Source organism: Amblyomma mixtum, chromosome 1 (assembly GCF_055824585.1).
Source record: "Amblyomma mixtum isolate Tamu chromosome 1, ASM5582458v1, whole genome shotgun sequence".
NCBI classification, from domain to species: domain Eukaryota; kingdom Metazoa; phylum Arthropoda; class Arachnida; order Ixodida; family Ixodidae; genus Amblyomma; species Amblyomma mixtum.
The window spans coordinates 106503017-106523041 of record NC_143012.1 but is presented as its reverse complement, the minus strand read 5'-3'; the positions used below and the strand labels follow the sequence as shown (position 1 = coordinate 106523041).

The 20025-nt window shown below is 42.7% G+C and overlaps 1 pseudogene; it reads right to left on the bottom strand.

The window, feature by feature from the left end:
• Nucleotides 1-14573, bottom strand: part of LOC149367450 (uncharacterized) — a 38663-nt pseudogene extending 24090 nt beyond the window's left edge.
• Nucleotides 14574-20025: the final 5452 nt, after the last annotated feature.

Below are 20025 nucleotides of genomic sequence, written 5' to 3'. Positions count from 1 at the left end.
CCATTGAGCTGGCATGACGGAGTGGATAGCGTGCTCGTCTCGCACTCCGAAGACTGGGGTTCGATTCCCGAGCTCGACCAATTTCCTACTCGGTTTTATTTATTCATATGGCCCGACTAGAAAATGTTTATTAGGGTAATTGGGTAATTAAGCAATTAACTAAACTCAGTCGCACTTACTTGGAGCATCACTATACGATCCCTTCAATTGGTTGCATGGTTACTAGCCAAAGTACAATTGGCCCCGTTTGAAATTCGCGCACTGTGACGTCACGACCGTTTCGACCAATTGAAAAGCGTGACATTTCTGTCGACAACAGCTGCTTACAACGATGAGACATTAAAGGCTTCCGCCTTGAAATTTAGTCACGCGTACAGTCACCCAAATCTCTAACTAGCGTGCACGATGGCCATTTTCCTTGCCCTAGCTGCGCCTTTGCGTGGATCAAACTTGTGGATAGGTCAAAATTAGGCAACAGCTTGGTGAGCCTCTGCTTAGTCTTGATCTCTTCACAGGTTAACTGTTAACTAGTTAGATTTGGGTGGCTATACAATATCGGAACTTGTTAAAAAACCCAATTAAAATCATTTTGCCAAAGAGCCTTTCAATATGCTAGACTGAAAAATAGTGTTGTCACGAGAGCTTCTGGCAAAGGCAGAAAACAGCTTTAGTCGCAACTGATGTAGACATGCAAAGTAACTGAAAACTTTGACCAATACATGGCAACTTGATGACTTGACTTGTACAGCCAGTGGAGCCATTGTTCTATGCATGACTGAGTGTAAGAAACCTAACACAGCGCATTTACTTCCGTGAACAAAGGTTTTATTGCCTAAAAGACTAGGCAAGAAGGAGAAGTTCGGCAGTTTTAACTTAAAGCACTGATGTAGAAATAGCCAGCCTGAACAGAAATAGATGCGGACTTCCACTTCATGTGAGATGCTCGTATCTTGGGCACCCCAGCAGTCCACGATGTAACAGAATTACCCTGGAGGCTTGCACTGCATGGTCCTAAGCAGGGAATGCCTTAGGAGAATCGAAATACCTGCATTAAAAAATAGGCACGATAGTCATAGACAACAGTCGCACAGTAACGAGGTGGAACCCAAACAGACGCAACAAAAATCTAAAGCAGGAAATCACTGATGGAATCCGCCTTTTTTCACAAGGCCGACCTGTGCATGCGCCCCTGTCCTCCTCTAGCTCCACTGGTTGAAAATGAACTACCAGCTCCTATCGCGCATGCACAGTTGATGTTAGTGACAGGCGTATGCGACAGATGGCGACAGCTGTCAAACACTCTCATGCCACTCAGACGCATTTGGCGCCTCGTGGAGGCTTCTCCCACGTCCGTTTGTTCCCAATCACTTGCAGACGAATTTTCGCCACTTTCCAGAGGGTGCCACATCTTGTCCTGCTTTATCTCTACCATCAGCCCATTTTCCCCAATCCCCTCTGAATACATGGTATCTAAGTCTAGTACCGATTAAAAAGCCCAATTCCCCCCCCGTCTCCTACTCTTTCCAAAGCAACCTCAAGTAGAATTTTAAGAATAAGCCGATGGCATTAAAGTTCAAACTGCCAATCCCTTTCAGTAACATGTAGAACGCAGTACCATAAATTACTTACACAAATGTTTTTATTGTAACTTCAGTATGAAGACCACTGACTATGCAACCAAGTTTTACGACAACAAAAAAACGCCATTACAAACTGAACGAAACTGAAAAGCACCACTCTAAAACACCTTAAAACACCACATGGAAAACCATCTGTGGTCGAGAGAGCAGAAAAATCAGTTCAGCCACTAGGCCACTCAAACAAATATTTACATACAGCATATATCAAAGTGGCAAAAAAAGGGCTATTTTGATTATCATTTTGCGCATTCACTGCTGGATCGTTATAAAATGTTCATTAGAATTAGCAGGCAGCTCTCCTCATTACAGCAGTACGATGGTGCAGACCACCATTAGCCACAGGGAAATGAAGGCACAGATCCGACTATGCAACCCGATGCCTTCCTAGATGCGGAAGGGTGGGAATAAATAAAAATGAAATGTATTTGAACCAGCTTACCAGAAAAGCAATGAACGTGACTGCCATTCTCTGCTTCGGCCTTGAGCAGGACACAACTCTCACCGAGATGCCTGCATACATATGAATAGAATGTGAGGTAATAACAGAGCCAATTAATGTGCTACTTGGTCTAGAGTATGCTGAATTGCAGTCGCACTACTTGTGCAAACGGTGACGCCGCTGCCTTGCAGCACATCTTTGTCGGGCACCTATTCCCCCTGGAAACTGGAAGCAATTAAAAATAAACTGAAAAAGCCCAAACGAACACCACACTTATTAAATACCAAACTAGACCGACACGTTTTTTTTGTGTTGGAACGCTGTGTTTATGATCGTAGGAAGGCAACTTGCACGCATTTCAACAAAGCGATGTTTCGTATGCACAGCCCACAGGCAGAAGCTGCAAAGCAGCGGGCATCACAGGTAGCCAGGTCTTGATTATTGCTAATCATACACGCACAAACTAGCTTTTGCTGTTAACTGGAACTCGAGACAAGCATCTTGCTTTGCTGACACCCTGTTTAAATGGTTGACACGACTGCACTGGATGTAATATTCTTTATATTTGTATTTCATTTTACAATGAGCCATTTTTTAGATGTTTATTTTTTAAGTCAGCAATACCTAAAATAAACAAAGCCAGGACACGTTTTTAATTATCTTCAATAAACGCTCCCTATACCAAAACAAAAAAGAAACATCTTTGAAGAAGCAAACCCGCCTTTTGTTCTACTTCATCAGAATGTAGTACAGCACACAACTGGAGTGACGGAGAGCAGTCGAAAGTCAACAATTTGTGTAGAAAGTTTTTTTTTTGGAAATCGCTTAAATTGCCGTGAACAGTATTAACCCTGTTCTTATGCAGTAGCAAATGGCAGTTTAATGATGTGCTATGTGGTACCCTACCTTCTCAATTGTTCTTTTTTGAGTTTATAAAGTTGAAATCTCACGAAGAAAATAAATGTCTATTTACCAGACTACACAAGAGATGTGTTTGATTCATTACCCCTGTTTACCCAGGGGAGACGCTACATGGCGGTTCAAGCAAGCGGACGCGCGTCGCATCGGTTCCGCACATTTTGACCAAATTCGACCGGACCGAATCATTCTCGCCACCGGATTTTCTTCGGAACGGAAAGATTTCAAGTGCTGGATCCCCAGGATAGAAATTTCAAGCGGTAGGACCAGTTTCCGGCTTTCTACCGGACTTGAAAGTTATAAAGCGGGCGCCGGCCCGCTAACCCTAACGAGCCACCCAGGTCGACATCGTGAGAGCATGGGCCGCTAACCTTGTCGACAACGCCGACGCCTAGCATCGACGCCGTTTCAACGACAGACCCTACTGAAAGCAACAACGCTACAAGTCGCACGCATGATCACCCGCATCACCAACAGGCGACATGGCATGCTTGAAAAGGACACACTAAAACTAGTCAGAAGCCTAGTAGTTAGTCGAATCACGTACAGCCTACCCTACCAGTGCCTCAACAAAAATGAAATACAACAAGCGGATGCCCTGCTACGCAAAGCGTACAAGACAGCGCTCCGACTACCACGCAACACGTCTACAGAAAAACGCATGGCCCTGGGATTACATAACACCTTTGAGGAGCTACGAGAGGCGCAGCTTGAGTCGCAAAAACTCAGGCTGTTGAAAACGACGACAGGAAGAGCGCGCCTGCAGAGGCTCGGATACCGCGAGCAGATGCGAGAAATGTCGAGGACGGCAACGATCCCCGACGAGCTTCGCAAGACCCTCAAGGTAGCGCCAATACCAAAAAACATGGATCCCAACCTCCATCGAGGCAGAAGAGAAGCGAGGGTCGAATTCATCGAGAAAACATACTCTCCTCAAGCCACGACCGTGTATACAGACGCGTCTTGGAGAGGAGGAGATACCAAAATCTCTGTAGCGGCTGCGGTCAATTCGTCTTTACGCGAAATGACCAGCGCGTCTCTCCGAGGCTGCACAGCTGCAGAGTCCGAGGAAGTAGCCGTTGCTCTAGCGGTGGCGGAGGGCTATAGAACCGGGCGGTCACTAACAATACTCACGGACTCTCAAACAGCCTGCCGAAATTACATGAATGGCAGGATAGGTCGTTACGCGCTCCGTATACTCCTCGCAGCGAGCGACAGAATTAAAAACCAGGAAGAACAAAACGACAAGATCCGACACAAAATTATGTGGGTACCGGAGCACACGGGTGTGGCAGGGAACCGAGAGGCCGACAGGATAGCTCGAGGATACATTACTTTCCGAGCATCCGACGAGACCGCGGAACTCGCGCCAGTACCCAAGGAATACTCGGCCATACTACAAAACTATAGAGGCAGAAGAATGCGATATTCCCCACCGCACAAATCTCTCAGCAGAGAGGAAGCTGTCACTTGGAGACAGTTACAAACAGGCTCTTTCCCAAACCTACATATACTAAACAAAATGCACCCTACGATACACGGATGCATGTCCCTGGTGCGACGAAAAACCTACTCTATACCACATCACATGGGCCTGCCAAAACATAGACGTGGTCCCCAAAATACAAAACCCGAGTGCGGAGCAGTGGGAGACTCTGCTGTCCAGCGACCGCTGTGAAGACCAACAAGGTCTGGTACAGCGAGCTCAACGGGCGGCAGTGGCCAGCGGAGCCCTGGACTGAGGGCAACCGACCACTGATTAGAGGCGGACGACTTCGACAGAGAAGGCTCCTGGGGGTAGAACCAAGACGTCTCTGAAGATGCCCCCAAACCGCAGGAAAAACCGTTAGTGTAAATAAAGTTTTCCCTTCCCTGTTTACCCATGTAATATTTGCTTTAAATGTTTCCTTTTTTCCAAGCACAATAAAAGAGTGCAATTGGTTAACTAACAACAACACAGTTTACTGCAATCTCTGGCGTCACTCACTAGAAGTCTAAGTTTTGCTAATAACTACTTCGTTGCTGTGTTATGTTACATTTTTCATTTGGTTTAAAAGGCATTTGCTACTGACTGGTTGTAGTAGCTGTAGTATGTTTCTTTTTCTTTGCTTACTGCCAATGAGTGGTGCCTGAACTTTGGCACCTGTACTTCTATTTTTTTCTTCTTGTATTCCTGTCCCCACCCTACAAAAATTTCTCGTGGGATTGCAGTAATTACAGATAATAAATTATCTAGATATCCCATACTTAGAGAAATGTATAGTATTGGAAACAGGTTTGCCCTGAACACTATACACAGAAGCAGTTACCTCTTCGCTAGGGTGTTCAAACGTGCCTGGCAGTTTTTGAGCCAAGTCATAACTGCAGAACGAACACGCATGTCTGACGCTGAATACGTATTGGGATTTTTCCGGACAGACTCTACAATAGGTATGTCACATTATAAGCTGTAACATATCTTCATATTGCCTTAAGAAAGGCAAAATAAACATGAAAAACCAATCATATTGACAGATTACTCTCGTAACATACTAACATCTTCGAAAAACGTAGCGCGAAACACAAGACACAGGTAAGGTGAAGACAGGACACGAGCGCTTCTCACGACTAAATTTTTTATTAGGAAGGATAACAGAATATATACCATAGATATGGAGGCGAAGAGAAAGAAGGAAAAAAAACAAAATAAAATATCCATATCTATCGCGAAAGGGGGGGGGGAGTGTATTAGTGACGCATCGATCGCCTTAACAAAAAGTGAGATTGTCTACCTCCAATCGGTTGTCAAGTAACTGTGCACGTGTTTTTATGTTGCTATGCTATGTACATTCTTCAATCGCCGGCCTCTTATCTCCTCGTCTTGTTCTTGTTTTTTGAGTTGTTATTTTGTTTTTTTTCCTTCTTTCTCTTCGCCTCCATATCTATGGTATATATTCTGTTATCCTTCCTAATAAAAAATTTAGTCGTGAGAAGCGCTCGTGTCCTGTCTTCACCTTACCTGTGTCTTGTGTTTCGCGCTACGTTTTTCGAAGATGCAATTGCTCCGACTAGCCCAGTTTAGCTTACTTGTGTAACATACTAACCCCCACAGTAAGAATGAATGAACAAACAAATGCCTGTAGTCAGCTTTAACCAGGCAAAACGTAGATTGCATGCAGCTGTCATGAACTCCCCATTCTACTTTTCTCAGCTGTGCTGTGCTCTTCCATATCTATGTCTAAGCCCACTATTCACCTTCACTGCACAAGTGTCAGACAAAAGGAATACTAGCTGGTCCTGCTACACTCTTCTTGCATCTGTAGTGATGAAACAAGTGCTCCTCACGTAATCATTTTCACTCTGCAGTAGTCAGATATTGCAGAAATAATTGGCATACTTCAGCCTAGATTAGTTACCCTGCTATTTTTTTTACTAAATCAGGTTAATAGAAAGTAGGGCTCCCATCCATAAAATGCTTTATACCTCCCAAAGTGAACAGTAAAAACTTGCTTAATATCCATAAAATAACATGTTCCTTTCTATGAGCAGCTGTCAAGGTAAATAACTCAATTGCACAGATAAACTAGCCTACAAGAAGCCTTTTAAAAACATTTGTGCACAAAGCTAAAATGTAATGTGCACTTGCCAGAAAGGTTTATTGGGACTTGTGTTCTGTTTATTACCTGCACCATACTGCCTTATCACTATCCGCTACACAAGATGCGACCAGGGATGTCTTAACAAATCATGGTAGTGCATGCAAATTTCTATGTTTAATATAGTGACTCATGTTTCAGATAAACACTCTCTTTAAACTGAGCATGGCTGAGACCGACTTTCTATTCTTGACTCGCTACACTCACCAACAATAACCTTGAAGAGCTCCATGCTCACTAAAGCCTTCTTCCCCTTCTGTCCATGCAAACCGTAGTTAACACCCACGGAGTCATGGAGAAGATGCTTCAGCATATTTGCTGTAGAGCACAATGGTGCCACCGATGTAGTTGCATGCGAGCTGCCTCCGAATTTTTCAGGCTCTTCTCCACCTCCTCCACATCATTTACAGTCATCAAAGAGTAACTGTGCCCTGCAGGCTCCTCAACATCAACCTCACTCTGAACAAATGATGAAATTATGACCTCATTGTGTGCTTTTATAAATGCAATTTCTTTTAGGATTGTACGTGTTGCCATTGAAAAAGAAAAATTGAAATACATATCAAACATTCTGTGCGTAATTTCTGTGCGTTGAATTGTCCTGCATGTGTGTGTGTATATATATATATATATAATGTAATAACGTGACAGTCTGTTGGGCCTTGTCAATTAGGGGTGGGAACCCCGTCAAGCTACTGAGTTTGTAGCTTTTTGCTCCTACCCTAGCATTTCTTTTCTGTTGTTCAGGACAAAAAATGCTGAATAAAGTTGATTATTGATAGAAACATACCAAAACTCGAAGGCTTCAGTTTATGTTTACTCAACTTCAACAATAATTTTGATGGAAGCTTTGTATGACCTACCGACAGCTATTTGTGCTTTTTCACATCAACCAAATTTACTATTTTCATCACGTAAGTTATCCTCACTGACATCAAAATCTAATCAGCCCCTCAAAAAAAGTGATACAGCCATTATTAGGTAATTTGCTTGAAGTGGTTAGGAAAATTGCCTGGAGGAATTCGCTGACAGCTTTGAGCTTCACAGCAGATCCATAGTATATTAAACATATTAAACAAGACCTATCAAACTCCTAAACTGAAAATTGAATTTACTAAAAGTGAGAACATTAAAGTTACACAATCAACTATTAGCCAAAAACAAACTTACACATGCCACTTAAATGAACTGCTTGAATAGAGCAGGGAGCATGCACTAATGAAATGCCCTCACTTGATATTTCAGTTCTGATCAGGCTGCCAAGCTTTCATGATCATATCCTGAAAGTATAAGAAATAAGCAGAAAGCAAGCGCTCTGTCATCAATTTGAACGAAGAAAGTAATGCAATATCAGAGAAGATTGATATGTGCTAAAAAGTAACATTTGATTTCCTGCAGCGACTGTGATACAACCAGGACCTATAATGATTTTGGCATTGGCAAGTGAGCATCTCAATACAATATGGCAGGATGCAATTAAAACAAACTTCACACCATTTTTATAATGCTGACTTGGGCATAAAATAGAACAAACATATATGCAAAAGAAAACAAACAATTCACAGTTTCTACCGCAGATATTGAAATCCTGACAGTTGAAGGAGGGAATCATGTATATGCCGTTCTGTACCGTCCTCCTGATGGAAATTTGAGAGGGTGCCTAGACGTTCTCGAAAGCCTGTTTGATTACGTAACAACAAACCAGCAAGTATTATTTTCATCGGGTGATTTGAATGTTGATACGCTATGTCATTCAGCAGCACAACAAGAATTCATAAGCCTACTAGATGCATATGGCTTTTTAAACCTTATCGAAGTGCTCCACATCTTCCTGTATCGATATTGTAATCACGAACACCGAAAAATGCGAAACAAAAGCTGGCACAGTACTATCCGACTTAAGTGACCATCTCCCTGTTTTTGCCTTCGTCCCAGCCGAACACCCTTATCGAGTTCCCGCAGCTCCTCTCCACATTTTCGACGCGTTGATATCACCACACTTGAACGTTTTCGTTATATGTTATATGAAACTAGTTGGGACGATGTGCTGTCTTTAAAAGACGTGAATAGGGCGTATGATGCATTTTTGTTCAAGGTTAAAACTGTCTATGATAAATGTTTTCCACTAGTCCGTCCGCGCAAACGCAATCCAAAGAAGCCGTGGGTTACGCAAGAACTGCTGCGCAAAATAAGGACCAAAGAAAAAATGTTTGCGCAATTCATGAAATCACGGGAGCCTCGCGAGCTTGAGAAATATAAGAAGTACCGAAACCAGCTGAATAGAGAATTGCGAACTGCTAAGCTAAGCTATTTTAGTAATGCGTTTTCAGTGGGGTCCAATAGAAGTGTTCACAACCAGTGGGACCAACTGAACAAATTACTAAATCGCACCTCAAAGACAACTATTACGACAATAATGAAAGATGGTATACCAATAGGAGGGGAGGAACTGTGTAATGAATTTAATAATTACTTTGTTAACATAACCAAAACGTTATGCTGTCCCTCTGACACACCTGTGGGTTACGCGTATATTACACCATGCATTCCGGAATCCCTGTTCATGTATCCCACTGATGAAGTTGAAATAGTGACAGTGTTTAAGAATCTAAGAAATAGCAGAGATGAAGATAAAGATGGCTTTCAGATCAAACCCTTCAAATTTGTAGTTGACATACTAGCTCCAATACTAATGCATATCCATAATCTAGCCATAGAATCTGGCGTGTTTCCAAAAGAAATGCAGGTAGCAAAAGTGGCTGTCATTCACAAAGGTGGTGCTACCTCAGCTATGGCTAAGTACAGGCCTATTTTCATTCTTCCGATATTATCCAAAGGTCTGGAAAAGATTATTTATGTGAGAATCAATACTTTTCTAGTCACACATTCAGTCCTATCAGACAGTCGCAAAAAGAAATAATAATAAAGGCGTTTTAGGAAAAGCTCCTTGTACTAGGAATATCTGTGGATTTTTCGAAAGCATTTGACCTGCTTAATCATGCTTTACTGGTACATAAACTCAATAACTATGGAATTAGAGGTAACAGCTTATCTTTAATTGAATCATATCTGAAATATCGTAAACAAATGGTCTCCCTTAATAACACTATATCAACCTCGCAAGCTATCCCCTCTGGTGTACCACAAGGCAGCATTCTGGGCCCCCTTTTATTTAATATTTAGATGAATGATATATTTTCTGCTCCCCTTCCTGTCAACGTAATAGCGTATGCAGACGACCCCACAATGCTTTCCTCAGGTAACACAGAAACATACCTGCTAGAACACTGCAATAAGTTCTTAGAATTCCTGCGTCAGTGGTCCTCTAAGAACTACCTAAGGGTAAACATCACGAAGACCAAAGCAATAATATTCCGAGCTAAAAACAGAATTGTGCGTGCAAATTTTGACCTTTGGTTAGCAAACAAAAAAATTGATGTCGTGCCAGCTGTGAAATGTCTTGGTGTTGTTTGGACTGAATCACTTAATTGGGATAAACATACTGACAATATCTGCGCTAAAATCAACAAGATTAATGGCATCCTATGCCGCCAGAGGCACACACTTCCGCCTAGAGTTATATTATTAATTTACAATGCATTTATATTGCCACATATAACTTATTGTCTCATGGTCTGGGGGACAACAACAAAGCAAAGCCAAATGAAAATTCTAATGGCGCAAAAACTAGCAATTAGATTAATAGCTAATGTGCCGTGGTGTACTCATACGGGTTCCTACTTTGCAAGGTTCAGTATCATGAAAATCTCAGAGTTATTCCCATTCAAGTTAATCTCTATGTATAAAAATGCTATTTCAACTAAGAATGATCTCCTCTTATCAAGTTTCAACCTCATTCATTCGATTCCATCTTATATCACACGGAACAAAATGTCATGGTCCGTACCTTTCTGCCGCACTACGTATGGTAAGCAGTAACTGACATATAGTCTACCACACTACCTCAATATTCTGCACAAGAACATCATACTTGAAAAGACTTCACGGCATAAATTAATAACACTTATTCCTTTGTTTGAATGTGTTTGAATGTGCTCCTTTGTTTGAATGTGCATCATTTTGACATGATGATTAGAACATATATATATAGCTTTGTGTATCTACTTTCTACTTGATTTGTATCTCGGCTGATTATAAATGCGTTTCCTGTACATAAAAATTTTGAGCAGTTTCTTTTGTCCAATAATGTCGAGTGATAATAGAGGCATAACATCATGCAAATGTTAATGTATATATTTTGTGGCTGTATTTTCTTTTGCGCTTGTGAGTGCGCTCTTCCACTGCTGTTGTGATTAGCTGCCAGGCGATACCGCCGGCAGAGGGCGCAGGGTGGCCCTCAAGCTGCACCAACGCAGCTTTTTGCCTTGCGTCCTCTCTCCTCTGTTACTAATGTAACCTTGTGAGAGTTATTAAAGATGTATGTATGTATGTATGTATGTATGTATGTATGTATGTATGTATGTATGTATGTATGTATGTATGTATGTATGTATGTATGTATGTATGTATGTATGTATGTATGTATGTATGTATGTATGTATGTATGTATGTATGTATGTATGTATGTATGTATGTATGTATGTATGTATGTATGTATGTATGTATGTATGTATGTATGCATGCATGTATATATGTATGTATGTATGTATGTACGAGGGGGTACCCAAAAGAAACCGGACTTATTTTTGTTTGAACTTATTTTTTCACATTTTAAGCACAGACCTTCAATCTCCTTCAAAGTATTCCCCACTTGCAATGATACGCTTGTCGAATCTTTCATTCCATTTTTCAAAACATTGTTTAAATTCATCTTTTGTGATGCTTGACAGTGCCTCCGTCGTTTTTTTCTTCACCTCAGCAACATCAGCGAGACGCTTTCCATTCACTTATTTTTTCATTCTAGGAAACAAAGGAAGTAGCACGGGGCAAGGTCGGGAGAGTATGAGGGTTGAGAAATAGGAGTCATGCCATTTTTGGTCCAAAATTGTCGTAGAGACAGGGCTGTGTGAGCAGGGGCATTGCCATGATGGAACAACCAGCCGCCCGACTGCCACAAATCTGGCCGCTTCCACCGCACACTGTTGCCCAATCTTTTCAAAACATCCAAGTAGAAAGCCTGGTTAACTGTCTGACCCTGCGGAACAAATTCTCAATGGACGACTCCTCTCACGTCGAAAAAACAAATCAGCATTAGTTTGAGGTTTGGTTTCAGCTGACGAGCTTTCTTGAGGCGAGGTGAATTTGAAGTTGTCCATTGGCAAGATTGTTGCTTTGATTCAGGATTCGGTTCAGGAACACTTGACTTGTCCCCATAGCATCGTCCTTGTACGTTTTTCTTAATATTTCAAGAGTTTCCATTCAACTTTTTCCGAGCAAAAATCAGAATGTCACCGGCGCACGCTGTTCACGAAAATCAGCCATTGCAAAAACGACGTTCACACAAAACAGTCGTCACTCTAAAACTCTGCCTGAACTAGTCTGACCTCCTTCAACGACGGCACTCGGCTTACTGACTCTGGAATGTTCGTTCTATGCGCTCCTAGTGGCAAAACGCGGTACCACAGAAGTTTTGCCGAGCAAAAAATTTAGTCCGGTTTCTTTTGGGTACCCCCTCGTATGTATGTATGTATGTATGTATGTATGTATGTATGTATGTATGTATGTATGTATGTATGTATGTATGTATGTATGTATGTATGTATGTATGTATGTATGTATGTATGTATGTATGTGTGTGTGTGTATGTATGAATGTATGAATGTATGTATGTATGTATGTATGTGTGCATGTATGTATGTATGTATGTATGTATGTATGTATGTATGTATGTATGTATGTATGTATGTATGTATGTATGTATGTATGTATGTACGTACGTACGTACGTACGTACGTACGTACGTATGTATGTATGTATGTATGTATGTATGTATGTATGTATGTATGTATGTATGTATGTATGTATGTATGTATGTATATCTTAGGCAAAAGGTAGGCAAAAGCCGCGTCACTCATAAAAAACCAACAACAAAAAAACCAACAACAAAAACAAGACGTATAGATTTCTAAGCAAAAGCCGCGTCAGTTATAAAAATCAACAACAGACAAGAAGGTATGTAACAGCAAGTAGCCCAACAAATCACACATGTCCTAAAAAGGCTAGCTCCTTATCAAGGAGTGTTAAAGAGGTGGAACTAATACATTTTTCACCGTTTTTCGTTATTAAAAAGGCCTCAGTGATCTCTCTCTGCATTTTGGTTTTGCTACGTGCGAGAATTATAGTGCCCTCATACACAGGTTTGCATTTATGGCAGACAATATGATCATACAGGTTGCCAGTTTTGTAACTTTCCACATTCCTCTTGTGTTCAATGATGCGGTCATTCGCGCATCTACCCGTCTGTCCAATATATATGCACCCACAAGTGAGAGGCAGGCTGTACACAACATTGGTGGAACATTCGACGAACCTAGTGCCATGCTTCTTTTCACATCGCTGAGGTTAAAAGCACGAAGGAATGACAGTAAGGAAGCCTCGACAGTGCCTCGGCCAAGACAGCAGATTCAAGTCATCCCTTATCTGCACAAAATTTCCCATAACCTGAAGAAGATTGGAAACAGGAATGATGTGACTGTACTTTTTTCCGCGCCTACTAAGCTGTCAAGCGTATGTACCGTTCTGGCCAAAAAACCTCAGCGATGTGAAAAGAAGCATGGCACTAGGTTCGTCGAATGTTCCACCAATGTTGTGTACAGCCTGCCTCTCACTTGTGGGTGCATATATATTGGACAGACGGGTAGATGCGTGAATGACCGCATCATTGAACACAAGAGGAATGTGGAAAGTTACAAAACTGGCAACCTGTATGATCATATTGTCTGCCATAAATGAAAACCTGTGTATGAGGGCACTATAATTCTCGCACGTAGCAAAACCAAAATGCAGAGAGAGATCACTGAGGCCTTTTTAATAACGAAAAACGGTGAAAAATGTATTAGTTCCACCTCTTTAACACTCCTTGATAAGGAGCTAGCCTTTTTAGGACATGTGTGATTTGTTGGGCTACTTGCTGTTACATACCTTCTTGTCTGTTGTTGATTTTTATAACTGACGCGGCTTTTGCTTAGAAATCTATACGTCTTGTTTTTGTTGTTGGTTTTTTGTTGTTGGTTTTTTATGAGTGACGCGGCTTTTGCCTAGAAAATTGATTTTATTCACTCAGGTTTAGCCTTTTGGCTGTTTTATCGGTTTTAGTTTGTGGCTGCCTGTTTTACTTTGTTTTTAGGTCTGACTTGGCTTTGCCAAAGATATGTGTTGTTACAAGGTTACGTGTGCTTGTCTATTTGTGTGTGTGTGTGTGTATGTGCATGTGTTGTTTGCGCGCGCGCAGTCGTGCATGTGTATGTGTGTGTATCTGTCTGCGTTGCTGGTATTACCCTGCATACTTCATTCAGCCTTCTTACAGCTAGCATCTTTTGGCCTCAGTGATAACATGATGAGATTTTATTAGTTTTGCCCTGCTTGGTAGCGGATCTTCGCTGGTTGTGTGCACACGTGTTTACGCTTGATCACTCTGATATGATTTCACCTGTCTATATATGTAGGTACAGTTTCCTAAATAAACCAGTTGGAAGTTTGCGCTCTGTCATGTTGTACCGTCTCCTTCTTCTTCTACTGTTTGCGCAAGTTTTTACCTTTGGAAATGTATATCTTGCAAGTTATTTTTACCATTAACTAAAGCAGTGCAGATATTCAGCGTTTAGGATGCGTATCTTGCCTCCTTCGGATGAAACATTGGTTAAGGGGTCTCTTGATGTTTCATCTGAAGGAAAAATAAACTAGTCTCTTTCCAAAGAATTTACAGCAAATGGGGCCAGATATTTGAAGCATTGCATTACAAAGAAAGTGAGGTCCAGCCATCAGTTCATCTGTGCAGCTTCCTTAAAAAAATTGTACAGACAAGTCAAGTCAAGTCAGTTTTATTTACATCATTATGATGTGGGCAGGCTCAAGCAAAAAGCGAACGATTTTCGCTTGAGGGAGCCCGAGCCCCCCTGCATGGCGTACAGCAAGGGCAAAAAATTTAAAAAAAAGTACAAAATCCACACACGCTACCTAACTGAATATAATACAGGAATTTCAAACAATCGATATAAACTCTTGGTACATGCTCATTAATACGCAATACATTGGTGCTAACATAGATGCAAAAGTCATTCGTGTCACACTTTTCACACAAAGGGAATACAGCGGCTTACAAAAAATGATTTCTTAGAGTTTGTGTACTAGATGTTTCAAGAAAAAAACGTTCAAAGATGAATCTGTTTAGTAACCATGGAACTGCATGACGCATCATCTGTCGACCGTGTTCTGTACGGCAAAAGGGAATGGTCCAAGGTTCGTGTTTTCGAAACGAGTATGGCGTTGAGTTTGTTTCGAGGGATGACAATGCTGTCAAGAAGTTGTCACAGTGAGAAATGGATTTTTTATATCTTATGGCTAAGAAAAATTCGTATAGCTTATGAACGGGTATGATTTTGAATCTCTTAAACAGTTCTTCGGTATGTGCGAGGTAGTAAACATTTGCTATATGACGTACTGCTTTCTTTTGGAGCATGTACATCTTGTGCAGGTTAGTTTGAGTAGTAGAGCCCCAGACAAGGAAACAGTAGTTAACATACGACATGAATAATGTGTTGTATATTATTAATTTAATCGATACTGCTAGATAGGAGCGAAATTTCGCGAGCATTCCGACGCACTTTGATAAATTGGTTAAAGTGAAGCTAATGTGAGGGTCCCAGCTCATGTTCTTGTTAAAGAAAATTCCTAGCGTTTTTACTCTTTCTACCACCTCTATAATAGAATTGTCTATTTTTAGCCTAAGATCTGATGTAACGACACTCTGCCGGCAATGAAAAAGTACCGCTTTTGTTTTTTTACTATTTATTATCAAGGAATTTGCTGCGCTCCACGATTTCAACTTTTCTAACACACTGTTTGTGTTTGAAATGAGCAATGGAATGTTATTGCCCCTAAGTCAGTGCACGTTAAAGAACCCCAGGTGGTCGAAATTTCCGGAGCCCTCCACACGGCGTCTCTCATAGCCTTAGTCGCTTTGAGACGTTAAACGCCATAAGCCATAAACCATAAACGTTATTGCCCCTAAATAAGAGACTGGTATCGTCTGCATACAGAAGATATTTTGGAAGGTTACTGATATTTGTTATGTCGTTTATGTATACAATAAACAGTAGCTGTCCTAAAATACTTCCTTGTGGAACTCCAGTGGTTATAGGTTGAAGAGTTGAAACATGCTGATCTATTGTTACACATTGATGTCGATGCTGTAGGTAGGGCTTTAGTAGACAAGCTGCAGTGCCACGGGCTCCATATTTTTCTAGCTTGTTCAGTAGTATTTGATGGTTTAGGCGATCAAAAGCCTTCGGGAAATCCACAAAAACACCTATGCACATCTCCCTATTTTCAAGTGCCTCGAGGATTACCTCTTTTTGCATTAGTAAGGCTGTTTCAGTGGACCTGTTTGGGCGGAAACCATGCTGTGACGGATTAATGAGGTTAAGTTTATTGCAGAAGTTCATGAGTCTTTTATGAATTACTCTTTCTAGGCCCTTAGAAAAAATCGGCAGAATAGAAATCGGTCGATAGTTGGACATATCGTTTTTATCGCCACTCTTGAAAAGTACAATTACTCTGGAGATCTGCATTAATTTGGGAAAGCAACCTGTTGATAACGCTAGATTATATATATAAGTCAGTAGGGGGCGATTACGTTCAGCACATATTTAACAGGAATAATTTGTATGCCATCAATATCGCGTGATTTGCTATTTTTCAACGAGTTGAATATATTGCATACCTCGCGTTCATCTGTCGGATCAAAATAAATGCTGCGGCTATTCCTAGGAATTGTGCTGCTCAGAGATTGAGGGTTTTGAGAACTGCTGACAACATCTTTAAAAAATTTGTTAAATTCTTCGGCAAGTTCTCTACCATGTATGCGGCGGCCCTGAAAAACGAGATCTTTGATAACTGGCGACGACTGGTTTCTGTTTAGCAACTTGTTTAGTTTTTTCCATACGTCTGCACTATCTTTACAGGATTCCTGTTGGAACTCATGCTGTAGGAAACGCTGCTTTTCATTTCTCAGGAAGGAATTCAGCTTATTTCTATATTGCTTAAATATTTTTAAATCTAGAAGTGACCTCGTTTTGACAAACTTTTTATATAATCTAGCCTTCTTTTTTATTCGTCTTAAACATTCACGGCTGATCCAGGGCTTTCGGTTGTTATGATGTGGCTTTAAAATAATTGCTCTAAATTGTTCACAGTAAATTCGCTTAAAAATGCATATGAATGTTTCATACGCCTCATCTGCAGTGTCACAGTCGAATACACCATCCCAGTTTTCATTCACAAGACTCGAGTAGAAAGATTCCAAGGTTACAGGGGTGATGTTCTGGACAATTACTGTCGTCGAAGTTTGCGTATGCGTTCTTTTATCTTCACATTCAACAAAAAGGTATATGGGAAAGTGGTCGCTCATGTCGTTACATATAATTCCTGATATTACATTTTTTGCATCAATGTTGGTGATAAAAAGGTCTGTCAAAGTTTCTGTGTGCATTGTAACACGTGTTGCAGTTTTAGTAAAGATACCATGACCATTTGCTTCTACTGTCAAAAGAAAGGTCTCCTGCGCAGAGGAAGATTTTAGCACATCAATGTTGAAATCACCCGCAAGTAATAATTCCAAATTATTTACATTCACGTAGTTGAATTGCAATTCAATGTGGGAAATGAAATTATTGAATTGACCGTTTGGTGGTCGGTAGATCACCCAGTAGATATAGTTTCTCGATTTCAAGCACAGGCATTCAAAATCCTCAGTCAACAGAGACAGTTCAGGAATGATTTCACATTCTAGATTGCTTTTGCTGAGGATTTCAATCCCCCCACCTTGTTTATTAGGTCTCTTTAGGAAGAAACTATTATATTGTCACGTTGTAGTGACGGCAGTCTAGCGGTCAGGAAGAACCCAGAAATACTTGCAAACGAAGCTCTTTATTTGGGCTGACTTGCGCCCGCAAAAGAACTAACTCACTCGGTGGCGGCGTAAGCAACAAGCGTGCTCGTCAATCGTCGAACTACGAATGTCCGCCGCTCGCGGCATCCCTCAATTTAAAGCCGGCAAGGAAACTTCCAGATAGCAGGACAAGATCATCTACAGTAATCTGGAAAAACCTAGATGCAGCCTTTCATGGCTGCGATCAATCGAGATTAGACTGGTCGCTTCTCGCGTCACGAACAGAAATGATAACAGCCCTTTCCTGCAGCCTTGAGGGTGAACGAACAAACACTACAATGATACGTGGCATTACCCCCCTTCCAAAGAAGCATCGTCTCGATGCTTTAAAATGAAATTAAACACGTAGAATGCGAACTTCGAGTCCTTTAGCGTTCGTAATAAGGCTTAAGGGCAGCGGTAAAAGCTTCAAGTCTGGCTGTAATGATAGCGGACAAGATTTAGATGTCTCGTCAGGCTGCCCTTGCCGCTGCCAAGTGATTCCTCGGTGGAAACGCGGCCCTTTTTGTAGCAGGCGCTTCCCTGGTGGACCTGACGTCACCGGCGTATTGTTGTCGTCACGCTGGCTGCCTTCCTTCCCGACGGTTGCTTCCAACACCGGTGAATACTGGCCGCACACTTGATGCTGCAATGATAGCGGACAAGATTTAGATGGTCTCGTCAGGCTGCCCTTGCTGCTGCCAAGTGATTCCTCGGTCGAAACGCGGCCCTTTTTGTAGCAGGCGCTTCCCTGGTGGACGTGACGTCACCGGCGTATTGTTGTCGTCACGCTGGCTGCCTTCCTTGCCGACGGTTGCTTCCAACCCGGTGAATACTGGCCGCGCAGTTGATGCTGCAATGATAGCGGACAAGATTTAGATGGTCCCGTCAGGCTGCCCTTGCCGCTGCCAAGTGATTCCTCGGTGGAAACGCGGCCCTTTTTGTAACAGGCGCTTCCCTGGTGGACGCGACGTCACCGGCGTATTGTTGTCGTCACGCTGGCTGACTTCCTTGCCGATGGTTGCTTCCAACACCGGTGAATACTGGCCGCACACTTGATGCTGCAATGATAGCGGACAAGATTTAGATGGTCTCGTCAGGCTGCCCTTGCTGCTGCCAAGTGATTCCTCGGTCGAAACGCGGCCCTTTTTGTAGCAGGCGCTTCCCTGGTGGACGTGACGTCACCGGCGTATTGTTGTCGTCACGCTGGCTGCCTTCCTTGCCGACGGTTGCTTCCAACCCGGTGAATACTGGCCGCGCAGTTGATGCTGCAATGATAGCGGACAAGATTTAGATGGTCCCGTCAGGCTGCCCTTGCTGCTGCCAAGTGATTCCTCGGTGGAAACGCGGCCCTTTTTGTAGCAGGCGCTTCCCTGGTGGACGTGACGTCACCGGCGTATTGTTCTCGTCACGCTGGCTGCCTTCCTTGCCGACGGTTGCTTCCAACCCGGTGAATACTGGCCGCGCACTTGATGCTGCAATGATAGCGGACAAGATTAAGATGGTCTCGTCAGGCTGCCCTTGCTGCTGCCAAGTGATTCCTCGGTGGAAACGCGGCCCTTTTTGTAGCAAGCGCTTCCCTGGTGGACGCGACGTCACCGGCGTATTGTTGTCGTCACGCTGGCTGCCTTCCTTGCCGACGGTTGCTTCCAACACCGGTGAATACTGGCCGCGCACTTGATGCTGCAATGATAGCGGACAAGATTTAGATGGTCTCGTCAGGCTGCCCTTGCTGCTGCCAAGTGATTCCTCGGTGGAAACGCGGCCCTTTTTGTAGCAGGCGCTTCCCTGGTGGACGCGACGTCACTGGCGTATTGTTGTCGTCACGCTGGCTGCCTTCCTTGCCGACGGTTGCTTCCAACACCGGTGAATACTTGCCGCGCACTTGATGCTGCAATGATAGCGGACAAGATTTAGATGGTCTCGTCAGGCTGCCCTTGCCGCTGCCAAGTGATTCCTCGGTGGAGACGCGGCCCTTTTTGTAGCAGGCGCTTCCCTGGTGGACGTGACGTCACCGGCGTATTGTTGTCGTCACGCTGGCTGCCTTCCTTGCCGACGGTTACTTCCAACACCGGTGAATACTGGCCGCGCACTTGATGCTGCAATGATAGCGGACAAGATTTAGATGGTCTCGTCAGGCTGCCCTTGCCGCTGCCAAGTGATTCCTCGGTGGAAACGCGGCCCTTTTTGTAGCAGGCGCTTCCCTGGTGGACGCGACGTCACCGGCGTATTGTTGTCGTCACGCTGGCTGCCTTCCTTGCCGACGGTTGCTTCGAACACCGGTGA